The 14,741-nt window shown below is 44.1% G+C and overlaps 1 protein-coding gene across 6 annotated transcripts in view; it reads left to right on the forward strand.

Moving 5' to 3' along the window:
* The window catches only part of LOC106589757 (uncharacterized), a 50,614-nt gene that overhangs the window by 1,519 nt on the left and 34,354 nt on the right, over nucleotides 1-14,741 (forward strand). For 2 of the 6 annotated variants that reach the window (XM_082970546.1, XM_082970547.1), the window contains exons 2-3: nucleotides 7,435-7,479; nucleotides 7,630-7,713. The exons of 2 other annotated variants lie outside the window; for them this stretch is intronic. The gene's annotated coding sequence lies outside the window, so the exon portion shown is untranslated. The remainder of the gene's footprint in view (nucleotides 1-7,434; nucleotides 7,480-7,629; nucleotides 7,714-14,741) is intronic. 2 more of the 6 variants (XM_082970544.1, XM_082970545.1) reach the window with 1 other exon arrangement.

Here is a 14,741-nt window from a genome sequence, read left to right on the forward strand (position 1 = left end):
CATTGCTTTGTGAACATGCATATTGACTTTCAGCAAATGGACACGTCGACTTGTGTGTGATTGTCTATTACTGTCAGATGCTCTGTATGTTCATAGAAGACAACAGGGAACTCGTAAAAATACGAGTTCAGACTGGGAGAAATCATTTTTAAGGTCATCCTCGGAACATCTTTCTGAAGTTCTGACTTTCCACCCTGAAGATCAAATCGAAGTTTATTTGTCACGTGCGCCGAATACGACAGGTGTAGACCTTACAGTGAAATACTTACTTACAGGCTCTAACCAATAGTGCAAAAAAGGTATTAGGTGAACAATGGGTAAGCAAAGAAATAAAACAACAGTAAAAAGACAGGCTATATACAGTAGCGAAGCTACATACAGACACTGGTTAGTCAGGCTGATTGAGGTAGTATGTGCATGTAGATATGGTTAAAGTCACTATGCATATATGATGAACAGAGAGTAGCAGTAGCGTAAAAGAGGGGTTGGTGGGTGGCGGGACACAATGCAGACAGCCCGGTTAGCCAATTTGCGGGAGCACTGGTTGGTCGGCCCAATTGAGGTAGTATGAACATGAATGTATAGTTAAAGTGACTATGCATATGATAAACAGAGTGTAGCAGCAGCGTAAAAAGAAGGGGTGGGGGGGGCATACAATGCAAATAGTCCGGGTAGCCATGTGATTACCTGTTCAGGAGACTTATGGCTTGGGGGTAAAAACTGTTGAGAAGCCTTTTTGTCCTAGACTTGGCACTCCGGTACCGCTTGCCATGCGGTAGTAGGGAGCACAGTCTATGACTGGGGTGGCTGAGGTCTTTGACAATTTTGCAAGCTTTGCCACATGAGACGAGCGTCGGAGCCGGTGTAGTATGATTCAATCTTAGCCCTGTATTGACGCTTTGCCTGTTTGATGGTTCGTCGCAGGGCATAGCAGGATTTCTTGTAAGCTTCCGGGTTAGAGTCCCGCACCTTAAAAGCGGCAGCTCTGCCCTTGAGCTCAGTGCGAATGTTGCCTGAAATCCATGGCTTCTGGTTGGGGTATGTACGTACAGTCACTGTGGGGACGATGTCATCGATGCACTTATTGATAAAGCCAGTGACTGATGTGGTGTACTCTGCAATGCCATCGGAAGAATCCTGGAACATGTTCCAGTCTGTGATCGCAAAACAGTCCTGTAGTTTAGCATCTGCTTCATCTGACCACTTTTTTATAGACCGAGTCACTGGTGCTTCCTGCTTTCATTTTTAGCTTGTAAGCAGGAATCAGGAGGATCAAGTTGTGGTCGGATTTACCAAATGGAGGGAGAGCTTTGTACGCGTCTCTGTGTGTGGAGTACAGGTGATCTAGAATTTTTTTCCCTCTGGTTACACATTTTACATGTTGATGGAAATTTGGAAAAACTGATTTAAGTTTCCCTGCATTAAAGTCTCCGGCCACTAGGAGCGCCGCCTCTGGGTGAGTTGTTTCCTTTAAAGATGACTGACATCATGATTTGACCTAGTTTCTTTCTTAGTTCCCAGTTGTCTTGTAAGCACCAAGAGTCCTAGCTACTAATACTGAGTTCAAAACAACTGGGATCTGGGAAACCTCAACTAAAGAGCTTTCAAGACAACTGGATACTCAGAGCGTGGCTCAGACTGTGAAAATACATTTTAAACGGTCATCCAACTCGGAATTCCAAGTCGGCAAAGAGGCCCGAATTTCCAACCTAAAGATCACTGACTTCATGATTCAACCTTGTTTTTTTTCTCCAGAGTTCCCAGTTGTCATGAAGGCACCATAAGTTACAAGCATGCGATATGATATTTGGCACCACTTTTCCTGCATGCCAGTCACAACAGCCTATGGTGGTAATTCCCAAAACAACTGGGAACTCTGTGGTCCCGTGTGGCTCAGTTGGTAGAGCATGGTGTTTGCAACGCCAGGGTTTTAGGGGGTCGATTCCCACGGGGGACCAGTACGTGGGGAAAAAATGTATGAAATGTATTTATTCACTACTGTAAGTTGCTCTGGATAAGAGCGTCTGCTAAATGACTAAAATGTAAAATGTAAAAATACGAGGTCAAATCATTACGTCAGTGATCTTTAGGTCAGAAAGTCAGACCTCTTAGAAAGAGGCCCGAGTTCCACTGTTGGAATTCCGACTTGGATGACTGTTCAAATCGTTTTTTTCAGAGTTCCCATTTGTTTTGAATGCACTGAAGTTGGAGATTTTCCACTTCTGGGTTCCCAGTTGTTTTGAACGCAGCATTAGCCATCATCACACTTGTCTATTGCCACGTTCACGTGCTAGTCGTAACTCTGAAATTATATAACTGTCTACAACTAGTTAGCAAGTCAGACATTTGAGTTTCCTAGTTCCGACTAGCATGTGAACGCAGCATGTATCTTGACACTTTTCAGCCGCTGATTGGTTTCTCCAGAAATTTGAGAGAGGTTTGACTGATTTTGAGTATACATATGCTGCGTTCACATGGTGTCGGAGTTATCGGAAGCTCCTAGTTCCCACTGGGACATAATATCAATATAGATAATGTAGCTAGTCTGACCATATTTGTTAATGTTATCAAATAAAATTGTATTGGTCACGTATACATATTTTGCAGACGTTTACGCAGGTGTAGCAAATGTCTTATGTTTCTAGCTCCAAAAGTGCAGTAATACCTGACAATACAGTCAAATCCCAAAAATGTTAAGACATGAATTTAAAAATATCAGAACGAACAATGTCAGAGTCCGGAATATGTGTATATGATGGTGTGTATAGACAGTATGGACAGTATATGATTAGAAAAGGTGTACAGAAGTACTTAAAGTGCATTCGGAAAGCATTCAGACCCCTTCACTTTTCCACATTTTGTTACGTTACAGCCTTATTCTAAAATGGATTAAATAAAAAAACGAAACACAATACCCAATAAAGACAAAGCAAAAACAGGTTTTTAGAATTATTTTCAAATAACTTATTTCCGTAAATATTCAGACCCTTTGCTATGAGACTCAATTTAGCTCCGGTGCATCCTGAGTCCATTGATTATTCTTGAGATGTTTTTACAACTTGATTGGAGTCCACCTGTGGTAAATTCAAATGATTGGATAAGATTTGGAATGGCACACAGCTGTCTATATAAGGTCCCACAGTTGACAGTGCATGTCAGAGCAAAAACCAAGCAATGAGGTCGAAGGAATTGTCCGTAGAGCTCCGAGACAGGATTGTGTCGAGGCACCGATCTAGGGAAGGGTACCAAAAAATGTCTGCAGCCTTGAAGGTCCCCAAGAACACAGTAGCCTCCATCATTCTTAAATGGAAGAAGTTTGGAACCACCAAGACAATTCCTAGACCTGGCCGCTCGGCCAAACTGAACAATTTGGGGAGAATGGCTTTGGTCAGGGAGGTGACCAAGAACCCGCTGGCCACTCTGACAGAGCTCCAGAGTTCCTCTGTGGAGATGGGAGAACCTTCCAGAAGGACAACCATCTCTGCGGCACTCCACCAATTAGGCCTTTATGGTAGAGTGGCCAGACTGAAGCCACTCCTCAGTAAAAGGCACATGACAGCCCGTTTGGAGTTTGCCAAAAGGCACCTAAAGGCATCTCAGACCATGAGAAACAAGATTCTCTGGTCTGATGAAACCAAGATTGAACTCTTTTGCTTGAATGCCAAGCTTCACGTCTGGAGGACACCGTAGGGATGGTTCCAGGTTAAGTATGCTGGTGGCAGCATCATGCTGTGGGGATGTTTTTCAACGGCAGGGCTGGGAGACTAGTCAGGATCGAGGGAAAGATGAACAAAGAACAGAGAAATCCTTGATTTATAAAATGTTATTTGTCACATGCGCCGAATACAACAAGTGAAATTATTACTTACAAGCCCTTAACCAACAAAGACGTTTTAAGACAAAAAAGTGTTAAGTATTTACTAAAATAAACTGAAGTAAAAAAATTAATTATAATAATTAAGGAGCAACAATAAAATAACTGTAGTGAGGCTATATACAGGGGGTACCGATACAGAGTCAATGTGTGGGGGCACTGGTTAGTCGAGGTAATTGAGGTAATGTGTACATGTAGGTAGAGGTAAAGTGACTGCATTGATAATAAACAGAGAGTAGCAGCAGCGTAAAAATGGGGGTGGGGGAGGGACAATGATTAGCTGTTCAGGAGTCTTATGACTTGGGGGTAGATGCTGTTAAGAAGCCTTTTGGACGTAGACTTGGCGCTCCGGTACCACTTGCCGTGTGGTAGCAGAGAGAACAGTCTATGACTAGGGTGGCTGGAGTCTTTGGCAATGTTTTGGGCCTTCCTCTGACACCGCCTGGTATAGAGGTTCTGGATGTCAGGAATCTTGGCCCCAGTGACGTACTGGGCCATACACACTACCCTCTGTAGCGTCTTGCGGTCAGATGCCAAACAGTTGCTATACCAGGTGGTGATGCAACCAGTCAGGATGCTCTCGATGGTGCAGCTGTAGAACTTTTTGAGGATCTGGGAACCCATGCCAAATCTCTTCAGTCTCCTGGGGGGAAATAGGCATTGTCATGCCCTCTTCACGACTGTCTTGGTGTGTTTGGACCATTCTAGTTTGTTGGTGATGTGGACTCCAAGGAACTTGACACTCTCAACCTGCTCCACTACAGCCCCGTCGAAGAGAATGGGGGCGTGCTCGGTCCTCCTTTTCCTGTAGTCCACAATCATCTCCTTTTGTCTTGGTTACGTTGGGGGAGAGGTTGTTTTTCTGGCACCACCCGGCCAGGTCTCTGACCTCCTCCCTATAGGCTGTCTCGTCAATGTCGGTGATCAGGCCTACCACTGTTGTTAGGTCTGCAAACTTAATGATGGTGTTGGAGTCCTGCCTGCAGTCGTGGGTGAACAGGGAGTACAGGAGGGGACTGAGCACGCACCCCTGGGGAGCTCCAGTGTTGAGGATCAGTGCGGCAGATGTGTTGGTACCTACCCTCACCACCTGGGGGCAGGCCGTCAGGAAGTCCAGGATTCAGTTGCAGAGGGAGGTGTTTAGTCCCTGGGTCCTTATCTTAGGGTTGAGCTTTGAGGGTACTATGGTGTTGAACACTGAGCTGTAGTCAATGAATAGCATTCTCACGTAGGCGTTCCTATTGTCCACGTGGGAAAGGGCAGTGTGGCGTGCAATAGAGATTGCATCATCTGTGGATCTGTTGGGCGCTATGCAAATTGGAGTGGGTCTAGGGTTTCAGGGATAATGGTATTGATGTGAGCCATGACCAGCCTTTCAAAGCACTTCATGGCTACCGATGTGAGTGCTACGGGTCGGTAATCATTTAGGCAGGTTACCTTGCTGTTCTTGGGCACAGGGACTATGGTGGTCTGCTTGAAACATGTTGGTATTAGACAGTCGGGGACAGGTTGAAAATGTCAGTGAAGACACTTGCCAGTTGGTCAGCGCATGCTCGGAGTACACGTCCTGTTAATCCGTCTGGCCCTGCGGCCTTGTGAATGTTGACCTGTTTAAAGGTCATGCTCACATCGGCTACGGAGAGCGTGATCACACAGTCATCCGGAACAGCTGATGCTCTCATGCATGCTTCAGTGTTGCTTGCCTCGAAGAGAGCATACAAGTTATTTAGCTCGTAATCTGCTCGAGAGTGCTCAGGACATCAGACTGGGGGCGAAGGTTCACCTTCCAACAGGACAACGACCCTAAGCACACAGCCAAGACAACGCAGGAGTGCCTTCGAAACAAGTCTCTAAATGTGGCTCAGCCAGAGCCCAGACTTGAACCCCATCGAACATCTCTGGAGAGACCTGAAAATAGCTGTGCTGCGACGCTCCCATCCAACCAGACAGAGCTTGAGAGGATCTGCTGAGAAGAATAGAAGAAACTCCCCAAATACAGGTGTGCCAAGCTTTTAGCGTCATACCCAAGAAGACTCGAGATTGTAATCGCTGCCAGAGGTGCATCAACAAAGTACTGAAATAAGGGTCTGAATACTTATGTAAATGTAATACTTCAGTTTTTTTATACATTTACAAACATTTCTAAAAACCTGTTTTGCTTTGTCATTGTCTTTTTACACAATTTGTTACTTTACAGCCTTATTCATTTTTGCTGAAATATCACATTTACATAAGTATTCTGACCCTTTTATTCAGTACTTTGTTGATGCACCTTTGGCAGCGATTTAATTTATTCATATTTTTTATATATATATTTTTTTAATGGGAATATCACATTTACTTAAGTGTTCATGTTGATGGCATGTTTCTCACTAAACATGGCTGTCTTCAGACTGTGGAGCTGCTCTTATTGAAGCCCCTCCCCCCCGGGCTGAAGCTTTTCATACTCTATCAGAAAAGGGTGGGAGGGACAGCCTCTTTTTGCTAATGCTCTCAGCTGTGAGGAGATTTCATTCGGCGACTTTGGGTCTTTTTAGCATCATGCTATACTGTTTAAATGTCAGCCAGCAGGGCTGGCTATAACCCTGTATAGGCCACCAAAGTAATGGAACACTGGCTTTACGGATCTCTCTGAACTATTGTCTATTGTCCTTGAGAACTTTGCTAAAAATCTTTGTGTTGGGAGATTTTTATATTCATGTTGACAAAGCTCAAGGCTGTAATCGCTGCCAAAAGGGCTTCAACAAAGTACTGAGTAAAGGGTCTGAATATTTATGTAAATGTCATATTTCAGTTTTTTATTGTTAATAAATTTGCCAAAATGTAAAAAAAAAATATGTTTTGCTTTGTCATTATAGGTTATTGGTTGTAGATTGAGGAAAAACAACAATTTAATCAATTTTAGAATAAGGCTGTAACATAACAAAATGTGGAAAAAGTCAAGGCGTCTTAATACTTTTTGAATGCACTGTAGGATGAGCCTTGCCTAGAATACAGTATATACATATGAACTTGGTAAAACGGTATGTAATCATTATTAAAGTACGTTTTCAATGATTATGTACATAGGGCAGCAGTCTATAAGGTGCAGTGTAGAGTACCGGGTGGTAGCTTGCTAGTAACAGTGACTAAGTTCAGAGCAGGGTACTGGGCGGAGGCCAGCTAGCCCGCAAAAAACAGTCTGACGGTTGTAGCTAGCCCATCTACCTTGTCAAGGTCTGGGGCTCCCGAGTGGCGCAGCGGTCAAAGGCACTGCATCTCAGTGCAATAGGCATCACTACAGTCCCTGGTTCTAATCCAGGCTGAATCACATCCGGCCGTGATCGGGAGTCCCATAGGGCGGCGCACAATTGGCCCGGGTTTGGCTGTCATTGTAAATAAGATTTTGTTTTTAACTGAGTTGTCTAGTTAAATAAAATTCAAAGGGTAAGTTTGTCTTTCCGTTGTATGAATGATTTGTTGTATGCAATATTTCTTGTTTATGTTTAATTGACTCAAAGCATAATGTTTTTTTATGGAAATTACTTCTCGATTGACTTTTGTTTTGTCTTTTTTTGCAGATCAATTGCAGACTACTTCTCTACGAAAAAGCATTACTGGTGGATGTAAGATCTTGAGAACTGATGAAACAACACTGAACTTGTTATGAGACTGTATCCACACACACACACACACTGAAATATTGTAGTTAAACCCAAGTGATTTGGCTCCACACACAGATGACTGACACCTGCTGCTTTGTGTGACTGACTTAGGAGCTGCCCCATGCTAATGTAAAGGAGTGAGATGGTACTTATTTAGAAGGATGAGTAGCCTTAGGCAGTACTTCACCAATGCGGGTGAGAAACCGAGTTTGTATTGAGTTGTGGCATGGAGCACTAACAGGCTACAGCATAATGCTTCATCGTTGGATCATTTGACTCTGCTAACGCTAACCTTTGAACTGGGTCAAAACCCTTGCTGCTACAGTGTAGTGTGGGTGTGTCTGTCTGTTTTTCTCTGGCTGTTTCTCACTCTCTGTGTGGATTTTGTTTGATCACTCAGCACAATAACCACAACTAACTATATAGCCTACAAGGTTCTTCTAAGCTCGACCTCAAAACTATCACTCACTCACTTGCCCTGGATTCTGAAAAGTTATCATTAATATCTTGTAGGTTTGTCACGATACCAGTATCGCAATATTCAGAAGTATCGTAGCAAGGAAACAAATCATGAAGCAGATTTCTTGAGGAAAACAGTCCTAATGTTAGAAACAAACAGAATGATCAAATCGAGATGTATTTCTACAGCACATTTCAGACATGGAATGCAACACAATAACTGAAATATGTACTACACAACAAACATAAGAGGATAAAAAAACTAAAGAATAACAATAACTGAACTACTAAAAATCATCTTAAGGAAAGGCAAAGCTAAAAAGGTGTGTTTTTAAGATCTCTTTTAAATATGTCCACAGTTTCAGCCCCCCTCAGGTTCTCTGGCAGGCTATTCCAGAGGCTGGGTGCATAATCACTGAAGACTGCCTCTCCATGCCTCTTGGTCCCCCTCAGGTTCTCTGGCAGGCTATTCCAGAGGCTGGGGGGATAATAACTAAAAGCTGCCTCTCCATGCCTCTTGGTCTTAAGCTTTGGGATAGTTAAAAGGCCAGTGCCAGAGGACCTGAGGGACCTACTGTGTACATAACTGAAAAGCATGTCTGGTATGTATTGGGGTGCACAATCATGGATTGATTTAAAAACCAATAATAATCTTTAAATTAATTATAAACTCACAGGCAGCCAGTGCAGAGACCTTAAAATCTGTGTAATGTGTGCTCTCTGTCTGGTCTTTGTTAGTACCCGTGCTGCAGCATTCTGTATGTTTTGCAGTTGACCAATGGCTTTTTTGGGTAGACCAGACAGGAGCATTACAGTAGTCAAGCCTGCTTGTAATGAAAGCATGAATGAGTCTCTCTGCATCAGCCTGAGACAGAAACGGCCAGACCGTGGCAATGTTCCTCAGGTGGTAAAAAGCTACATTCCTAATGTGTCATTTGAAATTGAGTTCAGAATCTAAAATAACACCTAGGTTTTTTTACCTGGTGTTTTATATTTATTGCCTGTGAATTAAACTGTGCTTACAGATTCTGTGCTTTTGCTCCAACAATAAGTACCTCAGTCTTGTCTTGATTTAGCTGGAGGACGTTGTGAGCCATCCAAGTATTTAAATTACAAATACAGTCTAATAATTTATCCGTGAAGCTAAAATCCTCTAGTGACACAAATTGTAAGTTGTATATGGTCTGCGTAACAGTGACGATGCTGTGCTTTCTGATAACGCTGCTAAGGGGTAACATAGAAACTGAACAGTACCGGACCCAACATCAAACCTTGTGGAACGCCATCTGTGATATGTATTTTCTCTGTGTTATGTTCACCACGGGTGACAAAAACTCTTGAGCGGTTAAATAGGTAATATATCGATTTAGAACTGGACTGGAGAGACCAACCCACCTCTCCAGTCTGTCCCGAAGGACATCATGGTCAACAGTGTTGAATGTAGCACTTAAATCCAAGAGTACAAGGACAGAGAGCTGTTTGGCATCTGTTGGCTCTAAGATCATGTACTACTTTAACTAATGCTGTCTCTACTGTGGTGGGCCGGAAAACCAGATTTGGATTTTGTTTAAATACAGTTGGCACTTAAAAAATAATTTACTTGTTTGAAACAAATGTATCCAGAATTTTGCTTAAGAATGTAAGGTTGTAGATTGGCCGAAAATTGCTAAAAGCTGAATAATCTAGACAATTTTTCTCCAGAAGGGGTTTCACCATAGCAGTTTTTAGTGCAGTGGGGAAAGTGCCTGGGAACAGGGAGTGATTAACAATAGCTTGCACTTCTTCAGATATGCAATTAAAAACAGTTTTGAATAAGGTGGTGGGGATAGGAACCAGAAGGCAGGTTGAAGGCTTAAGTTGTGATATCACTTTCCTGAGCATGTCTGTGTCAACGAGGGAAAATAAATCCATAGTGCCTTTGCATGGTAGGCTAGGACAAATATCATCTAACTTCTCATCATGTCTAGCTTGACTGATACCCAGCCTAATGTTGGTTATCTTATCTCTGAAATATGCCGCAAACTCATCACATTTAGATGTGGAGAAAAGTTCACATAGGTTGTGGGGGGTAGGATTTATCAGGCCATCAATGGTAGAGAAGAGCACTAGAATTATTCTGATTATTAGTGATCAATTTAGAAAAATTAGTCCGGCTGCCATTTCTAATTGCCTTGTTAAATAGTGAATTTGGAAAGTATTCAGACCCCTTGACTTTTTCCACATATTGTTACATTACAGCCTTATTTAAAAAAAAAAAAGAAAAAAAAAGAAATGTTCAGTCTACACACCATACCCCATAATGACAAAGCGAAAACAGATTTTTAGAAATGTTTGCACGTTTATTAAAAATGAAAAACATACCTTATTTACACAAGTATTCAGACCCTTTGCTATGAGACTCGAAATTGAGCTCAGGTGCATCCTGTTTCCATTCATCATCCTTGAGATGTTTCTACAACTTGATTGGAGTCCACCTGTGGTAAATTAAATTGATTTTGACATGATTTGGAAAGGCACACACCTGTCTATATAAGGTCCCACAGTTGACAGTGCATATCAGAGCAGAAACCAAGCCATGAGGTCGAAGGAATTGTCCTTAGAGCTCCGAGACAGGATTGTGTCGAGGCACAGATCTGGGGAAGGGTACCAAAACATTTCTGCAGCATTGCAGGTCCCCAAGAACACAGTGGCCTCCATCATTCTTAAATGGAAGCAGTTTGGAACCACCAAGACTCTTCCTGGGCCTGGCCGCTTGGCCAAACAGCAATTGCGGGAGAAGAGCCTTGGTCAGGGAGTTGACCAAGAACCCGATGGTCACTCTGACAGAGTTCTGTGGAGATGGGAGAACCTTCCAGAAGGACAACCATCTCTGCAGCACTCCACCAATCAGGCCTTTGTGGTAGAGTGGCCAGACGGAAGCCACTCCTCAGTAAAAGGCACATGACAGCCTGCTTGGAGTTAGCCTAAAGGCATCTCAGACCATGAGAAACAAGATTCTCTGGTCTGATGAAACCAAGATCGAACTCTTTGGCCTGAATGCCAATCCTCACGTCCGGAGGAAACCTGGCACCATCCCTATGGTGGTGGCAGCGTCATGCTGTTGTGATGTTTTTCAGGGCAGGGATTGGAAGACTAGTCAGGATCAAGGGAAAGAGGAACGGAGCAAAGTACAGAGAGATCCTAGATGAAAACCTGCTCCAGAGCACTCAAGTCCTCAGACTGGGACGAAGGTTCACCTTCCAACAGGACAACGACCCTAAGCACACAGCCAAGACAATGCAGGAGTGGCTTCAGAACAAGTCTCTGAATGTCCTTGAGTGGCCCAGCCAGAGCCCGGACTTGAACCCGATCGAACATCTCTGGAGCGACCTGAAAATAGCTGTGCAGCGTCGTTCCCCATCCAACCTGACAGAGCTTGAGAGGATCTGCAGAGAAGAATGGGAGAAACTCCCCAAATACAGGTGTGTCAAGTTTGTAGCGTCATATCCAAGAAGGCTCAAGGCTGTAATCGCTGCCAAAGGTGCTACAACAAAGTACTGAGTAAAGGGTCTGAATACTTATGTAAATGTGATATTTCCATTTTTTTTGTATATAAATCTGGGACAATTTCTAAATGCCTGTTTTGCTTTGTCATTATGGGGTATTGTGTGTAGATTGATGAGGGGAAACAACTATTTAATCCATTTTAGAATAAGGCTGTAACATAACAAAATGTGGAAAAAGTCAAGGGGTCTGAATACTTACCGAATGCATTATATGCCAAGTTGCTCTCGGAGTATCTTAATGGACGTGCAACTTTGATTTCCACTTCCGCTCTGCCTTTCTGCAATTTCTCCTTAATTTATTAGTTTCCTCAGTCTCCATTTGGATGTGGCCTTTTTCAACTTTACTGGAGCTATGGCATCAATGGTTACCCTTCATTTGTTATTAAAGTTATCAACTGAATCATCACAAGAGGAAGGCAGAATAGGTGGTGGAGTAGTTATTGTTCATACACTCTAGTGTTTAATAATGTGTTCAGTATTACCCTGTGCTATGGGCAACAAGGTAGTAATGAACACACAGTGGTGATCAGATAAAGCAACATCAACAATAGAGGATATGCCAATAGAAAGCCTCTTGGTAATAACCAGGTCCAGAGAATGGCTGTGGTTATGGGTGGGCCCAGTAGAAAGCCTCTTGGTAATAACCAGGTCCAGAGAATGGCTGTGGTTATGGGTGGGCCCAATACAAAGCCTCTTGGTAATAACCAGGTCCAGAGAATGGCTGTGGTTATGGGTGGGCCCAGTAGAAAGCCTCTTGGTAATAACCAGGTCCAGAGAATGGCTGTGGTTATGGGTGGGCCCAGTAGAAAACCTCTTGGTAATAACCAGGTCCAGAGAATGGCTGTGGTTATGGGTGGGCCCAGTAGAAAGCCTCTTGGTAATAACCAGGTCCAGAGAATGGCTGTGGTTATGGGTGGGCCCAGTAGAAAGCCTCTTGGTAATAACCAGGTCCAGAGAATGGCTGTGGTTATGGGTGGGCCCAGTAGAAAGCCTCTTGGTAATAACCAGGTCCAGAGAATGGCTGTGGTTATGGGTGGGCCCAGTAGAAAGCCTCTTGGTAATAACCAGGTCCAGAGAATGGCTGTGGTTATGGGTGGGCCCAGTAGAAAGCCTCTTGGTAATAACCAGGTCCAGAGAATGGCTGTGGTTATGGGTGGGCCCAGTAGAAAGCCTCTTGGTAATAACCAGGTCCAGAGAATGGCTGTGGTTATGGGTGGGCCCAGTAGAAAGCCTCTTGGTAATAACCAGGTCCAGAGAATGGCTGTGGTTATGGGTGGGCCCAATAGAAAGCCTCTTGGTAATAACCAGGTCCAGAGAATGGCTGTGGTTATGGGTGGGCCCAGTAGAAAGCCTCTTGGTAATAACCAGGTCCAGAGAATGGCTGTGGTTATGGGTGGGCCCAGTAGAAAGCCTCTTGGTAATAACCAGGTCCAGAGAATGGCTGTGGTTATGGGTGGGCCCAGTAGAAAGCCTCTTGGTAATAACCAGGTCCAGAGAATGGCTGTGGTTATGGGGGGGCCCAGTAGAAAGCCTCTTGGTAATAACCAGGTCCAGAGAATGGCTGTGGTTATGGGTGGGCCCAGTAGAAAGCCTCTTGGTAATAACCAGGTCCAGAGAATGGCTGTGGTTATGGGTGGGCCCAGTAGAAAGCCTCTTGGTAATAACCAGGTCCAGAGAATGGCTGTGGTTATGGGTGGGCCCAGTAGAAAGCCTCTTGGTAATAACCAGGTCCAGAGAATGGCTGTGGTTATGGGTGGGCCCAGTAGAAAGCCTCTTGGTAATAACCAGGTCCAGAGAATGGCTGTGGTTATGGGTGGGCCCAGTAGAAAGCCTCTTGGTAATAACCAGGTCCAGAGAATGGCTGTGGTTATGGGGGGGCCCAATAGAAAGCCTCTTGGTAATAACCAGGTCCAGAGAATGGCTGTGGTTATGGGTGGGCCCAGTAGAAAGCCTCTTGGTAATAACCAGGTCCAGAGAATGGCTGTGGTTATGGGTGGGCCCAGTAGAAAGCCTCTTGGTAATAACCAGGTCCAGAGAATGGCTGTGGTTATGGGTGGGCCCAGTAGAAAGCCTCTTGGTAATAACCAGGTCCAGAGAATGGCTGTGGTTATGGGGGGGCCCAGTAGAAAGCCTCTTGGTAATAACCAGGTCCAGAGAATGGCTGTGGTTATGGGTGGGCCCAGTAGAAAGCCTCTTGGTAATAACCAGGTCCAGAGAATGGCTGTGGTTATGGGTGGGCCCAGTAGAAAGCCTCTTGTTAATAACCAGGTCCAGAGAATGGCTGTGGTTATGGGTGGGCCCAGTAGAAAGCCTCTTGGTAATAACCAGGTCCAGAGAATGGCGGTGCTTATGTCTGGGCCCAGTAATATGTTGGATAAAGTCCATAGAGCTCAAAAGATTCATAAATTCTCTTTGTCAACATGAATATAAAATCTCCCAACACAATGACATTTAAACAGTATAGCATGATGCTGAAAAGAACCAAAGTATCCAAATGAAATGTCCTTACAGTTGAGAGCATTAGTAAAAACAGTGTCTGTCCCCCCCACCCTTTTTCCCTTTTCTGATGAGTATGAAAAGCTTTAGCCCGGGGGGGGCTTCAATAAGAGCAGCTCGACAGCCTGAAGACAGCCGTGTTTCAGTGAGAAACATCCAGTCAACTTTGCAGTCAGTAATGAGGTTTTACTGGTGATTGCTCTAACATTTAAAAGTGACATTCAATGAGTGTGGGCCACTGCCCCTGGGGCATCTGTCTAGAGGTAACCAAACCTATTAACGTTACAACCACGTTTTTTGACAGTCTCCAATCTATCAGAATGGTAGATGACAGAAGGTGGAGTTAAAGGAACATAAATTAGGTTACTCACAATAACCGTAGTGCCATTTCTACAGGAGTTGATATGCTTTCTAAGTCCTCTGTTGCTTATTCTGACAGGGAGAACTGGAGCACTGCCAGACCCTGTCTGTCAGTCTGTGAAACAGTTTGCCATGTTGCTGGAAATAGTCCCGGAACCCCTGCAGTTAGGGTGAATCACGTCTCAAAGTTTCTTCAGGTACTCGTTTAGGGCAAAGAGTCGGCTGAAACGTCCAGAAGCCCTTCGGTAGCACGGGAGGGGGCCAGAGATAATTATCTTCCCTGTGCCAGCGAGGGCTTTAAAAAATGTTGTAGTCCTTCCTCAGTTCGCCGAAAACTAAGGTTGTTAAAACCTACGTGAGTGA

This window comes from Salmo salar, chromosome 28 (genome assembly GCF_965601325.2).
Source record: "Salmo salar chromosome 28, fSalSal1, whole genome shotgun sequence".
Classification (NCBI taxonomy): domain Eukaryota; kingdom Metazoa; phylum Chordata; class Actinopteri; order Salmoniformes; family Salmonidae; genus Salmo; species Salmo salar.